This window comes from Gavia stellata, chromosome 23, assembly GCF_030936135.1.
Source record: "Gavia stellata isolate bGavSte3 chromosome 23, bGavSte3.hap2, whole genome shotgun sequence".
NCBI classification, from domain to species: Eukaryota; Metazoa; Chordata; class Aves; order Gaviiformes; family Gaviidae; genus Gavia; species Gavia stellata.
In genome coordinates this window covers 11,624,533-11,639,573 of record NC_082616.1, presented here as the reverse complement: position 1 = coordinate 11,639,573, position 15,041 = coordinate 11,624,533, and the positions used below count along the sequence as shown (strand labels likewise).

General features: G+C 42.4%; 1 protein-coding gene across 5 annotated transcripts in view; it reads left to right on the top strand.

The window, feature by feature from the left end:
• The window catches only part of SPTBN1 (spectrin beta, non-erythrocytic 1), a 136,413-nt gene that overhangs the window by 46,835 nt on the left and 74,537 nt on the right, over positions 1 to 15,041 (top strand). The window contains exon 1 of one of the 5 annotated variants that reach the window (XR_009484432.1): positions 11,060 to 11,168. The exons of the other annotated variants lie outside the window; for them this stretch is intronic. The gene's annotated coding sequence lies outside the window, so the exon portion shown is untranslated. Of the gene's footprint in view, positions 1 to 11,059; positions 11,169 to 15,041 lie in introns of those variants that run through there. 5 annotated transcript variants of the gene reach the window in all.

Here is a 15,041-nt window from a genome sequence, read left to right as displayed (position 1 = left end):
CAGCTCCAGTGCAAAAAGGCAGCAGAACGACCTCCCAAAAAAGCAAAAAGAAAGATCCCGCTTGTAGTACTCTTCAGGCATCATGCATCTGCTTGTCCCGGCTGTCTAGCATATCTCTCACAGCAAAGTTTCTACTGTTTCACTCTGAGTATACATTAAAGATAGAAAAAATATGCACGGTCAGAATGAAGTTTTTGGTCTCAAGTCAATAAAAAAGGACAAAATGCAATGATTTAGAGCTTAAGAGAATAAATCTTAGGTTTATTCTTGGCTTTGAAAGAGCGTACTGAGAAAAATCTCTTGCAGTACATTTAATGAATATCTAGTACCTGAGCTATCTGGGACTTGAAAATCAGTGCACTAATTTTAATAACAGCAAGTGGTTAAGGAAAGAGAACTCAGCAGTATATTGATGCTTGTAAATCAGGTTTGAAGGGCATGTGAAGGATTCACTTGACACTAAACAGAAATAAAAACCTTACAGCAGTGAAACTGCAAATGCATTTTCTCAGCACTGGCATGGCAGTGCTGGTTATTAGTCCATGTTTTTTTTAGCAGCCAGAGGCCTAATGCAGACTTACTCAGGTGAGCGTAAACAGGCTTATTTTGAAAAATAATTTTTCTCAGATAGAAGCTGATGGAATTATTTCAACAAAAGCTTTTCCAAATGTTGACCTCACCCAATGATTTCCATCTGAATTTTACTTCTGGAACAATTTCTAAGCTGTGGTATTTTACCAGAATCTGTAGGAGGCTGGTGTTAAAAACAGGAGAATCATTTTGCGTCTTCTGTGTCATGCAGGCATCAAGGGAGAGAGCACGGCAGCGCAGAAGCTGCTGTACTTAATGCATGTCGCCTGCAGTGCTGGCTGTGACTACTGGTGAACGCTGTGCTCTTATCATAAAACAAGAAAAAGCTTAGCCCATCTGTCACTGCTGATTTATGTGTTCACTTCTAAAGTTGCTGGTGGAGAACTGTTTCTAAAGCAAATAGTGAAAAACAGACAATAAATAATATTTTGTTCTTAGCATTTTTATTTTTAAAGATCATCGGTAGGCTGACCCAAAAAGAAGTGTTACTGTATGTCTAAGGTACATAAAATAACTTTCAAGTAAACGTGAACAACTTGTATTCAATGGCATCCCATCAAAAATGTAATTTGGTACAGAGGTCATTTCTGTCTCATTGCCATAGTAACATGATTTTTGGTATCAGTTATGCATCGTTTGGGGGTATGCTCTCTCTCTTTAGAATCAAGTAAGTAGAGTGCAAACTACGTGGAGGTGTAATTTAGATTCTTTGTAGTCTGATTAGATACCAGATCCGTGGTTCAATGTAGCTTCCTGAGTATAGATCCAAGCTTCTGAAAAAAAGTGCTGCTGAATGTAACTTAGGGGTTTTCTGGAACCATGCATGCTTGTCTGCTTCATGGATAGTATTTATGATTACTTAGTAACAGAGTGGTGCATGAAAGTGATTGTGTCCTGGTGAATAACTATAATATGGCGCACATTGCTCAGGCAGGAAAAGCGGAGCTGGAAAAATAGGCTGCTTGCTTCTTTGGGGAGGGAGCAGTACAAGAGCAGCTGCTGGCAGCCCCACTCTGGAAAACCTGACAGCTGCGGTCATTTTACATCTCTGATGAAATTCTTTCAAGACTAAGGAATATTGAGTTGGACATGTACACAAGAGAGCCCAGCATCTTGTCAGTGCATGAGCCTGTATTGATCGCTCGTTAGATCTTTGAATTCCTGTGCATTCAGCTCCTGGACTTGGAATATAGGTACCATATCTGCTTCTCACAGTTTCTTGTGGAGAACTCCAGACATACGCCAGTCCTTATGCAGAAAGGGCTGGCTCTATGCTTGGACAGCAATTCAGTAATTTAGCAAAATAAGGTACAAGAGAATTCTGTATTGTAGTTAAGAAGTGATTAAATATAAAAAACCATCTGTATCTAGAGGAAGAAGATGGAAAACTAACATATGTATGCTGATTCTGTGTGCATGTGTGCATATGTGTATCTGCTTTTAGGACATTACCAGTGAAATACCCATGAGGGTAATCCTGAAAGTAGGTAAATCTGCTTGATCATACCTGGGTATTGGACACACTGGCACTGCACTAACTTTCATAGTGTGCTTCCTTACTTGCACTGATTTTAGGTGAGAACTATGCCCTAATTCCCAGACTGGCCCAGCACAGCTCTCTCCTGTCTTAGTTTCATCATCCATTCATCACTGTGGCATCAAGAAAGGGTAGAAGCACCGGGGGACGTGCTTTTGGCTGCCCGCAATGCTGAGATGAGTGAGATGCAGTGTTCTGCATCAGCTGAAGCAGGGAGAGGCAAGCCCAGCAGGGAGAGGCAGGCTAGGATTTGTGAAGGGGAGTAAAATGCTCAGGCTGCACCAGCAGCTTGAGAGGAAGAATACTCACTGTGAGATACCCTCCATGTAGTTAGTGAGAGCTAAGCCAGGCGCAATAGTAGAGCTGGGATAAAATCATGCTGAAGTTGATGGTTTAGGAGGAGACCTACCTGCCAGATTGTCAGCTGGTGGTATAAACTGGCATTCTCCCTTGGTCTCTGTGAGACCATGCTGACTTACACCAGCTGGGAATCTGACCCAGCGTGGCCCATCATGGGAAACCCGAAGACTGAAAAGACTATAATGTTCTTTGCTGTTGGAATTGATGTTTTAGGGATATTTAATACAGAGTAACCATGGGACCCTTCATTGAAATAATGAGATTGTTTTTACATATTTTGCTGAGTCATCTTAATGGAAAGGATTTCTTGTTTATAGAAACTACATGGCCATAATGGCAATATTATTTTTTTTTAAATTATGACTTTTATGAGGGGTGAGCTTGGCTGTGGATGTATTTCAAAACCTAGTCATGAGCCTGTAATTTAAAAGAAATCTTTCCGCAAAAAATGCGTATGCAGAAGAGAATGTTCTCGTCTCATGTCTTTAGCATCTAACTAGCGATGTTTCTGTGTTTATTTTATATATTCAGCCAAATCTGCAATGTGCCTTGCATTTTTCCTTCTATTTGTTGCTTGGATACTGCATGAAAGCACTCCCTGAAGTATAAATAATGTCTAGCAGAGCATACTGCAAAGCAAAATTCAATACCGGATTAAAAAATGTTTACTAATTTCTGTTAACCTTGGAGCTCTTCTAATGGGGAAAGATTAGGGATGAAATCATTCTCTCAGATCAGAGCTTTGATTCCTATCTTGAGGTAATATCCTGGAGAGATGTAAACCCAGATTGCCTTGAGACAAATTGCGTTGATGGGGAAGAGGCAAAAAAGAACAGGAACAGGGATGAGGACCAGGCAAGTAGAGAGGGTGATGAAACTCCACTTCCAAGTTCCGCTTTTTTAGTTCCTAGCATTCTTCCTAACAGTTTTGAACTCTTCCAGTGAGCAATGAAACACTACTGGTTTTTTGCCAACTGCTTTGTATGTTGTATGACGATTTTTTGAAGTTTTGCTTCCTTTAAATGTTATTAAGCCTTTAAGGTGGATGGGTGTCAGATGTGGACAGTATTTGTACATGTAAGTGTATAATATATTATTACATTTATTCTATACATTATATAAAAACAAAATGCTGTTTGCTCTGGAATAATAACTTTGTGACTTTCGGACAGTTAGTACTTGTCAATTGATTACTAAGCTTTTTTTCAGAGGTAGGCAATTCCCAGATGGGGAAATTTTGTGGGTGAGATTTGATGAAAGAAGGTTTTTGAAAATAAGCAGGGGAATGTGTCTTATGTTGGTTTTAAAAATGAGGCTTTCAGCTCATGCTTCTGCATCTAGTATGTTTTTTTAAAAAGAAACTTCCAACAATTTTTTTTCTCACATTTTCCTTCTCTTTCATTTTGAATGAACTACAGGATCAGCGCAAGCCTGTACTACCTCAGCTTTTCTGGAACTTTGTTGCTTAGGTATAAGAGGATCTGAAGTTCTGTAGGGACCTGAATTAACTTAAGAGGTTTCTAATGTAGGGGCTTGAGCTCCTCCAGTTACGGAACTGGCAAAATGGAGAGGTAGTTTTTTATTCCGCTCCCCTAAACTGACCACATGTGAGTGCGGCTGGTCACAATTGGGTTGTATTTGCGAACATTAATATAGTTTATATGCTTTCTGTTCTATCTATGTGAAGCAAGGGAAACAGTAGAAATAAATACTCTGGCTTATGGAGATTTGTAAAGATCAGTGTGTTCTGCTTGTTGTTTTCACCCAATTTCCATTTTGCTCAGGAGTAGCAGGAGATTGAATTTTCATGCCTGAGTGATTATGGTGTAGCAACAGTGCATCTTCTGTGTTCCTGGTCAAACTGGGAAAAAAAAAAAGAAAATAGTGCAAAAGGAAGAGAAGAAAAAGGAGGGTGGGAATATCTCTCCGCCCTACATAGAAACATAGATGCAATTCAGATGGAGGAGGAAAGGAGGGAGGGAGAGGCGATGAAAATAATTCCCGCTTCTAAGAAAGCACAGTAAAACCCATAAAAAAGAACTTTCTGGATGAAAATCAACAAGTGGTTTCATGCCAAAATTTCACAGAAGGCGAGTATGTTAAGTGCGTACCTGTGCACCATGATTTTAGTAGACTTTTTCAGGGTTATTCATCTAAGTTAGGGAGCAAACCAAGTGCATTTCGTGGGCCACAAACAAAACCTGTGAATGTAGTTGTTACAGTTTTTCAGGGATGGCTTCCCTGCTTTGAGTTCACGGACTGTGGGAAGCAGTATGGTTCGGAAGACCGCATTTGGACTGGAATACAAACCAACACAAAACGTCGTTTCTTCCAAACACGAGTGCCTCATGTAGCTCTTTTCTGTGGGCTCTCCTGGCAGGCGTTCTGCTGTTGCAGTTAGCAAGGACACGCTGTTACAAATGTCATGTCAACTTTCCTGTTAATCTAGGACTTGTGTAAACTGAAACCCGAAACCAGGTGGAACTGACCCAGTTTCAGTAATAAATTGTTATTCTGGCCTAATTTGTGAAAAGATTCCCAAAGGTTTTGTGCTGCTTTGGTCTTGGACGTCACAACCTACAGATTCATCTTGAGCCCAAAGCTGGTTTGAGCCTGGGACTTGGCATGGAGCTGCTGGAAGGCCGCCCTGGACACAGCAAAAGGAAGACATGTGAACAGACCCTTCTGTAATAAAAATCCTTGTCTCTTACTTTTTAATCTGCCTCTTTCCCTTGTGTTTTGATCATATTGGCTCTCCCAAGCCCATGTGAGTCACGGAGAATGTATCTGGAAGGGGCTTGGAGGACCAAATGCCTTGGTATTTGCTACTGACCTAAAATCCCCTTTAAACAGAAAAATTGAAATAGTTTCTGAAATGGAAATGTTACTTAAGAGAAGATCTCTGGTTTTGTTTGTATTTATTTCAGCTTCTTCTGAGACAGTTGCTAAGTGTTGCAGGAAATGGCGGGTTTATAAGATGAATGGTTCTGCTCCCCCTAATACCTGCAGAAGAGGTAATGAAGTTGGCACGCTAATTTCTGCTTAGTGTGTGGGCTGCTTCTCTCTGTGTTCCAGCATCTTAGATATAAACTGGAGGGAAAAGAGCTAACTCTTCAGGATTAATGTTATGCAAATTGTCAAATATGATAAAAATAACTATTTCCTATTACATTCTAGAACAATCCACAGCAAAAACCATATTTCCTTACTCTGCTGCATATATAGGGAGAGATTCTGGTTTTGCTGTGTAGACCGAGGTATCAGCAGAGAAGTCAAGAAAGGCAGACATGGTTACGAGTTTTCAGTTCTTAACTGTAGTGCTGAGGGGATGTCTAAGAACTTTACCCTCTATCAGGAGAAGAGCAAATGTTAGGCGATTTCTGTGGCATTTTAGATTAATAAATCATCCTTTTTATCTTGTAATATTTTTTTCTAGTTAGTCACCAGCTAGAGAATTTACAAGAGCAAATAAGAGTAAAGAGGAAAGACAAGGGTGATGATTAACCAGATTCGTAATTATTGTAAGCTCTGGCGTGCATTCTGCTTCCCATTAGAAAGATAATTGTCTTTCTCAGAGTTGTAAAATCGCATCTTTCTTCCAGAACACAACAGTACAAAGCATGCATTTGTTTTATGGTACCCAGGGAACATTTTCTGCATTGCTTTCTTGGGTTTTCACATATGCGTGAAGTGAATGTATTTTGAGGGTGGGCCTGTTTTGAACATTGTGTCCGCCACACATACTATCTTCATTGTTGACCCAGTAAAGCCAGCCAATATTGGTTGACTTTATTGGTGGAAGATAGTGTAGACTGATGGATGGATGAGGTTGTCAGGGAATTTCTAGCTATTCCAATTCTGGCGAGGCTGTGTGAGTAATATTAACGCTGCACACTTACCAGTTATTTTCTGCAAAAGTTATGAACTGGATCCTTGGCCAGGAGTTTCTTAGAGGGTCTTTTGTCTATATGTTTTTTGAGATTATGCTAAGATTTTTCTTAAGGGATTTCTTTTGGCTGAGAAAAGTGATAGTTTTGTTCAATCTTAGAAACACCGATGATTAGGGATTTGGATGGTAATTTTGCTAGATCTAACATTATTTTTTTCCTTAGAAACATTAGTTTTTTCCTTTGTGGTAGGAGGCCATTCACTTCAGCAGCAATTTTCACAACCATGTAAAGACAGATCCCAGGACAGACCCTCTTCTTTTCTGGGGTAAGCACCTGCCTCCAGATGTTACTTCTACATTAATATTATTACTGTAATCAACCCCTTGTTCTCCTTGAGGCTTTGCAAAGCTCTAATCATGTCAACTAAGTCACACTTTGCATTACAGTTAAGTGGCTAATCATTTGTGTTTTTATTTAATAACTCTTTAACAAGTACACAAATAATGCAAGCCATCATTACCAGTCAAGTACTATGGGAGAGGTAGAAATCAACGAATACAAGCAAAAATTATTTCACAGCCATGGGAGAAAACTGAGAGTGAAATTTAGAGGGGGGAAAAAACCCCAACAAAACCTTCCCTCCCTGATATACTAAACTTAATATATGATTTGGCCCTTATTTTTCTCCAGCAGTGTAATCAGTGATTAATTACACCATGGACAATTTTAAGCTGTGTTGATAAGTTACACTTGGTCCAGTGCTAAAAGTTATCTTATCTATGGCCTTTAAAGCATTAATTCACCTCCATAACATATTATCTAATTAGTAATGTCAAGGGCTTAGTCAATTAAAGAGAAACAGAGAAAGTCAGTAGAAACCAGGTATAAAAAAGGGCTTTGCATGCGAGAACCTTGTGATCAATTCAGTGCATTGCTACATAGCAGCAGTAAACAGGTCTCAGGTTTACTAACTTGGAGTCGACAGCACACGAATGTGTTAGGACTGATATGACTCAAATAATAATGGGAACTGGGAGGATGCCCATTTTTAAGAAGTCTTGCTACATACGGTGTGGAGTTTCACAAATACAGACAGATCCCCATTTTGCTCAGCTCTTTCTTACTGAATTACCACCAACCTGTGAAGTGGAGCCTTCAAAATGTGTGCCAGGGGCCTGGCAAAGCAGCATAATGCTTTGGCAGATGAGTCAGCAGCACCTGGTGAGCAGGGCCATCCCCAGGAGCTGACATGATCATTAACAAAGTCTGTCACATCTGTTGCTTGGGGACCTGTTGTTCAGCCCAAATGCCAACCTGGATGGTAGCTAAAATGAGGTCAGAATTTCACAGTGAGTGCTGCCGAGTTCTCCACAATGCGTTAGGGTCTTGTGTCTCTCTTTTTCAAACCTTGAACAAAATAAGCTCAGTTCAAACACAGATTCTTGCCTTTTCCTTTAGTTTTCCCCCTGCTCACTGTGTAGCCTGCACTGCTCCATACCTGCTTCAATTCCTTCTCTTTTTAAGGTAGCACTTAGTGCTACTAGGCTGGCCAGAATTGGGAGGGGACAGAGAGGGGACACGGACAAAAAAACTCAACCCCCAACTTTTGTTCAGTATTACTTGGGAGTCTTAAGCTTACCAGATTCAGTTGTCCCACAGGGGACAATCTGAAGTGTAAATTCGTATATGCAGTGTTAATGTTTTATGACGTGGGCGGGGAAAGTCGGTCTGTGTTTTATATGGATCAAAGCCAAATGATTAGTTTTAGTTTTTAATGTTTTGCTTTTGTAATGTTTTACTTTTTAATATTTTTAATAATGGCCACATGCGTTAGCGTGTTGCCTGCCAAAGGTGTTGGGAAAGCTTTCAGCTGGGGAAAAGTTCCTGGCTCCTGATTTATGGCCTTCATGGTGTTAAAAATGCTCCAGCTCTCCTGTCAGTCACTTGGACTTTAGTTTTAACTTCTGAGCTTGCATAGCAACACCTGTTTGCTCAAGGTGGGACAGTAATGAGCTGATATGCCTGCAGGTAGGGCCTGGCTGCCTGCCTGTTCTCGAGGGGAAGGGTTTCGTTTAATTATAACGTAGGTCAGGCATCGCAGGCAAAAGCTGCCGTTGGTATAAAGCTGCAGGAAAAAATTTTGTGACGGAAATAAGCCTGTACTTGTGTGCTGGGCAAAACGTGCTCCTTGAGCTTTAGGGGAGTTTGCATTTGTATATTAACGGCTCAGTTTACCGAGCTCTCTTCCTGCAAATTTTGGAGCCTTTTATATTTTTGTGTTACCCTTCTTCCCTCCCACCCCAGCCTGGAAATCCCATGGCCACAACTGCAGCGTGTGGGTCCCTGCATGCTGGAGGGACAGCTGGCTGTACAAAGGTTATCAGGGGAAGGTTTAGCAGGAACGGGGGACTCGCCGTGCCACATCAGCTCATTGTTGTCTGGAGAGCAGCATCCTGCCTGCTGCAGCGACAGGACACGTGCAGGTGCTTCCTCAGATCCCCCTTTTGCCTTGCAAACATGCTTTTAGGGCACAAGCCTGCAGTGCCTTGGTCCCTTGTATGGAGGTGTTTCAGCTGCCCCTGCGGATAATCACCTTTCTTTCCTGACACTGTAAAGTTTGTCTTGGGCAGTCAAATAGTCTTTAGTGGCATAAGTGTAGGTAGTGCTGAAAAGGTTGAAGACCAACTTTCAAAAATGTTTTAGGCTCTACTTGAGGTCTGCTGTAGTACCAAAAGTCTTGTGTAAATACAGCTATACTGATACAAAGGGGTTCACTGATATATGCTAGTAAAAGCCCTTCTGTATCAATATAATAAGCAACTCTGGGCTAGGGCTATGTTGTTCTTTTAAGTAAACCAGTATAGTTAAAAACCATAAATATTTTAAGTGTGTTTATGACCTCGGGAGCAACGTGCCAGGCATTTTCAACAGTCCATGTGTTTTTGGAAACCCCAGCTTCAGATGGGAAATGTTGACTTCCATCACTTCTCCTTAAATTAGCAGTGTTCATGGTTGGACTTCTTGCACATTTGTCCCCCGGTGTGTTGGTAACGGCTGATTGAATTTCCACCTTAAGCCTAGAAGGAGCTAGGGCTGCAGCGAGTCAGTGGGAGTGGACTGAGCTTCTCCCACAGAAATTGTCCTCACATAAATTACTATATGACTAAAAACTTGTGAAACAACAGTACCAAAACAAAGGCAACATTTTGAAATGTTTAATGAGGGGACAGAGTGGGAGGAGAAGAGAACATGGATTCCATTGGAAAGGAATTTGGAAATGCAAGAAAAGAAAAAAAGAGAAAACATTTCTGTGATCATTATCAGCAGTTTTAAAAATGAATGGGCAAATGCGACATACTGAGAATATGAATGTGGAATTGACCTTTTAATTTCACTTATGTATGAGTGAGGGCTAGGAGCTGCTGCCCCTGAGGGAAAACTGACGTCCTCTGTCTAATACCGTCTGCGGGAACTGACTTCTAGTACCTAGCCCTGCTGCTGTTGGGCACTTTTATATTGCAGCAGGGTATTGAGGTGCCAATCAGAGGCGAGGCAAGGCACCATTATTTACGTTACGGCCCTCCCCCTCCAGCGCATAGCCCAGACAACCATTAATCTTGCAGTAATACCCAGCACACTGATAAATGGGCAAGGAGCCCCACGCACAGAAGATGTCAAAATCCTCAGTATCGACAAGTAACACAAAACGAAGTGACAGGAACTGGCTTTTTAAAGAACCTTTTCACAGAGCTTTCGTTTGTTCCCAGCGTGCTGGAGCATACATCTTTCTGCGTCCCCTCCTCGCCTGTTGCTAAATACCGAATGAGTGCTTTTGTCTGTGTGTGTGTCTGTGTTACTTTTTCAAGTGAACAGTCTTGCAGATAAATAAAAGTGCCCTCCTTTTCATGTGATAGTAATCTGAGAGTTTTCCGTTACATGAGGCTCTTAACAAAAGATTGTAATTCCACCAGCTTTGCTCAGGAAGATACCACCGTCTGCTGCAGCCGCGGTGGCGTGTTGGGAGCGGAGGGCTGGGGACCCCGCTGCCACTTTGTCCCCCGGGTCTCGGGGCGGCATGGGCTGAACTCAGCGGAAGAACTTGCTGCAGCATTGTGTGAGCTGTCCCGCTCTTCCCCTGCTCCACCGCCCCTTCGCCCTTGGTACAGCCTTCGTTTCCTCACAGTGCTGTATGGTAATCAAGTGACATCAGCCCGCACCCGGGCGGCTGCTGATTATATTACAAACCAGCAGAAAGGTCTGAGGTGTGTGCAGCTCCTGGAAGCGCTGGCAAGGGCGGCAGCGTGTGGCTCCACGCTGCTTTTACTTTGGGCTGAATCGCAGGCTTGCTTTTATTTGATTTAGTTTTGCAGAGCCAGGCAAGCATTTGAAACCAGATTTGAGCACTTGAGAGTTGCCTGTAGTGGAGCAGGGGAAAAAAAAAAAACCCACCAGAAAATCACCTCATGGTGCTTTAAGTTTGAATCAGTTACAGACAACTTACCGCCAACCCACACTGCTGGATTTTGAACCGAAGCTCTTATTTACTGAGGGTTCAGTGAGAGCGTTTTCTCTAGGGACTGAAGCCAAACTACTGAGGAAGCTGGGATTTACTTGGATGTATGGTAGAGAAACCTGTGGTTCCTTTATGCTGCAGTTCGTCGTATACCTGTGTTACCTGTAAATGGAATTACAAAAATCAACCAGTATGCCTGGGCCATTGTCCCCAGGATATGCAGCTCAGGTGCCGTATAACTATAATCAGTTAGAAGGAAGATTCAAGCAGTTACAAGGTAAGCCTGTGCTGGTTTTTTTGTAGGTGTTGCTATGATATGATCCCCATAAACACGTTAGTCTGGGCTTGTTCTCGTTGCATCGAGGTGTTAATGAGAGAGACTAAAAGTGGTGCTATAGGAAAAAGCTTTGTGTTCTTTCAAGAGATACTGTGTGGCTTTTCTCTCTCTGAAGGTGTCCTCAGTCTTACAGAGTGTTAAGATGTGTGTCCAACCTCTGAGCCACTCAGCATTACAGACGAGGACTAACCCAGGCCAAGTCACTTAGAACAATAAGGGGGAGAGTGAGGAAGATGTGTATTTATTTTATCTGTAAATAAAATGCAGTTGTAACTCTGGAAATTAATCCTAAACCCCTAGCTTTGTTTGGGTGCAGTTTGCAGCACAAGAGCCCTTTCTAACTCCCTGCATATGTCCTGTAAAGGCGGGTGGCTTACCTTCTTCAAATGAAGAACAGTTGCATAATTTCCAAATGAATTAGTTTGCTCATGTCGTAGAAGATCTCTGAGAAAGCATTGAGGTACTTAAACGTTCCCAATTCTCTTCTTTTTATATTACTCTACTTTTAGACAGGGAAAATGTCCTTTAATGTCTTCCCATTAAATTCTCTACCTGTGTGAGAAAACAGATGTTTCTTTTGGGGAATGGTCGTGTGCTCTCTAAAGGGTAGGCCTCTGGCCGGTGCTGGAAACCCATGCTATTAGCAGTGCGGTGGAGGAGGATTGTGCCCAGCATCTCTCTGCCTCAGACAGGGTAAAACAAGTTCTGCTGATTCTCTGTGTAAGGCACGTCTCAGGGATGAATGAACTCTGGCATTGCAGTTTCAAAATAAAAAAAGAATTCTTAACCAAAACCAAACCTCCTCCTCTACATCCATGTGACTCCGTAAGTAATCCCAGAGCGGCCTGAGTACAGGGAAGTTCAGCCCTTCTGTGCATGTTTCTTATTTTACTCTGCGCTGTGCCACAAGTGTGGTCCTGTGGTTCCTGTCAGAGAGGGAGGAAGAGCCTGGTTAGTGCAAAGAATGTTCCTATTTGTTGGCTGAAGGAGGGAGGAAAAAAATCTTTCATTCATAGTACTTTGTTTATCTTGTAAACTGGCTCACAGTAATGGCTGCGTACTGGATGTAATAAGATAAAATGACAGCATCTTAAAACACTGGCAACATAGACATTCCTTAGGCAAGGCATGGAAAATCCAGGCTCCGAACTTGCATACAAGGGAATATGTTAGAGGCTTTATCTTGGACATCTGTCAGATCTTAAGCTGCGGTACTTGCTTTAAAAAGAACGAGGTAAGTTTGTGGCACGGAAAAAAATACTGGCTTACAGCCTCTTTCTTTGCTGGTTAAGTTAGCAGTCTAAAGAAGGCAGATTTTATCGTTTTCAGGGTCACTGCTTCAGGAATCCATTATCTGTGTGTTTACATCACATTGAAAGAGGAAAGCAGACCGCAGTGTTGAAAGCACAGAAAGTGAGTTTTCCCTTCAGTGGAATGCACTGTGTTGACTATAAAAAAAAATTGCAATGCTCTCCTTAAATGTACTGCAATTTCCTCTAACAAAAGAGATAAAATGCAGTGAATTCTCCCGCAGTTGTAAGGAGGGACTTTGCAGGAGACCATCCATAGCTGTTTACTCACATTGCAGAGAGGGTAGACAGACTTGAAAAACAGTGCTGCCAATGATCTTGTTCAGGGTGGAGCTTGGGTGCAGGAAGTGTTTTAAATTATGCACTAGATACTCCATGAAATGCTAAATAACCATAGAAAATACTGTGTGCTGTAAAGGGAGTGGCTTAACTCTACTGACACAGAAGGTGTCTTTCCTTGGACTAATGGCTCTTTGTCTGGAGAATATCTAAAAACCCATTAATTTCTAGTTGTAAAATTTTGAGGTGATTCTTGTCCTCTTGCTAGAAGGCTCTGGTGAAAACATTGGGTGTTCTGTGGCACTGGGCATTGCTCAGTGCATCCAGACTCAGACCCAGCAAGGATAAGCTGAATATATGTAATATTTTTAAATTACAAATTTATCACCAGTTTTACTTTTTTCACTGTGGAGGTGTACAAACAAGTAAGAGCAGGTATGTTTCAAACATTCTTCAGTCTCTGGTAAAAAGTACCGCTGAAGCTTTTCTGCCTTCTTATTTTTGTGTTTTCCTCCGTTATAACTGTGTTTCACCCCTCTTGCCTCTGGTAGTGTGGCTCACCAGAGCAGCACCAGTATGGGCACCATACGGGGTTACTGTAGCCCCCATGCATGTTTTTCACATGCTGAATTTGCCCCTCATTTTTCACAGTTCCTAGATTTTTCATGTGAATCCCCAGCTTCGCGCTAGATATAGCGAAGTGCTGTTCAGATCTAGTGAAGGTTGGGAGTTTTCCTCAAAAAAAGCACTTAGGAGCAGACTGTTTTGACTAAAATAACACAGAGCAAGTATTCAGGCCCTGTACAAAGCCGAAGTATGACTCAGCAATGAGTAGAGGATAACTTTCTCTGATCTCCTCTTTCCTAAGGTGTAGACGATATGTTAGATTTGGCACTGGCAGCTTGACATGAGAAGGAGAGGAGCCAGCAGATGACCTAATTCTGCCGCAAAATGCTAGGAACAAAGCAAGTTTAGATCATAAGTGACCACCTAGGCACTCCTACATTTCAGCTCTTTTAAATGCCTTGAAGTGCTGATTGTAAGGAAACTCTGTTGTTCAACTTGGTGATGATGGTGGAGCATTTAAAGCAGATTTTCCAGCCCTGTCCCACTGGGGGTGTGAAGTCGGTGCAAATTGTGGGACTTCACTGAAGGGACCGGACTGGCTTCTTCTGCACCTCGGAAGAGTCACCTTGCAGGAGATCCCAGCTCCCGTTTGCCTTGATGGGCCGGAGTGAAGCAGGATCTGGCAGAAGACACTGCTGCGAGTAAATCAAGGCTGTCTTTGTGTCAAAAGAAACCCTGAAGTCTTTTGCGTGGTAATCGAGAAGTTTAGCATACTCAGCCCTTGTGCTCGTGAGAACGTCAGCGCAGGTGTGGGGAGAAAAATGCTTTAGCAAGTTCTGTTTCCTCTATTAAGTTTCAGTAAGTTCTTATTATGGTTAGTTCGCCCAGTCCTGGAATGATAAGTGAGAGATAGTATCAGTGGTTGCTATCATCTTAAACCTAGGTGTGGAGTTTTGGTTCTCATGGCCACTTGTTCAGTAGAAAGAGATCGTGTTGCAGGGCTGGAGTAGCTCTCTGCAAGTAAAGACAGGACCCCGAAACTTGTTTGTGGAAAACGCGTTGCCCTGTAGCTTGTGCAGGGTACGTCAGTGGAGAAGATCTGTCCTGCTCAGTTGAGGAAATAAATGAAAAGCAAACCAGATATGTTTAATTATAAACCAGGGCTGTCACCTGTGCTGCATTAACATGGCAGTGTTACAGAACATCGATTTTCGGTAACAGCAGGATCCTGCGGGATTGGCTTGGCTGGTTGTCGGAGTTGGAAGGAAGAGGTTAATGCAAGTCAGGAATTTGGAAGGAGATCCCTGCAGCTGTATCACCTTCCGCAGTGAAGGCAGCGAGTGTCAGTGCCACAGGGAAGCCGCCACCAGCCCAGAGAAGCAGCTATCATCACTGTTCACGGGCTCCTTCCCACCTGCTTGACAGGACAGCATGGTATTTTTTAATGTTTCTGGCATTTAGTAGCTTGGTGACTTTATCAGCTCCCGCAGTGTAATTGGAAAGTTGTGTCTCAGCTCTAAGGCTGTGCCCTAGGTGTGAAATTTTCAGGGGTAATTACAAATGTAAAATCCGGGGGGGTGGGGGTGAGCTAGATTTGTGCTCCTGATAAATCCCCAGAGGAAAGCCGACTTTCAAAGGAGCTCTGTGATGTACCCGG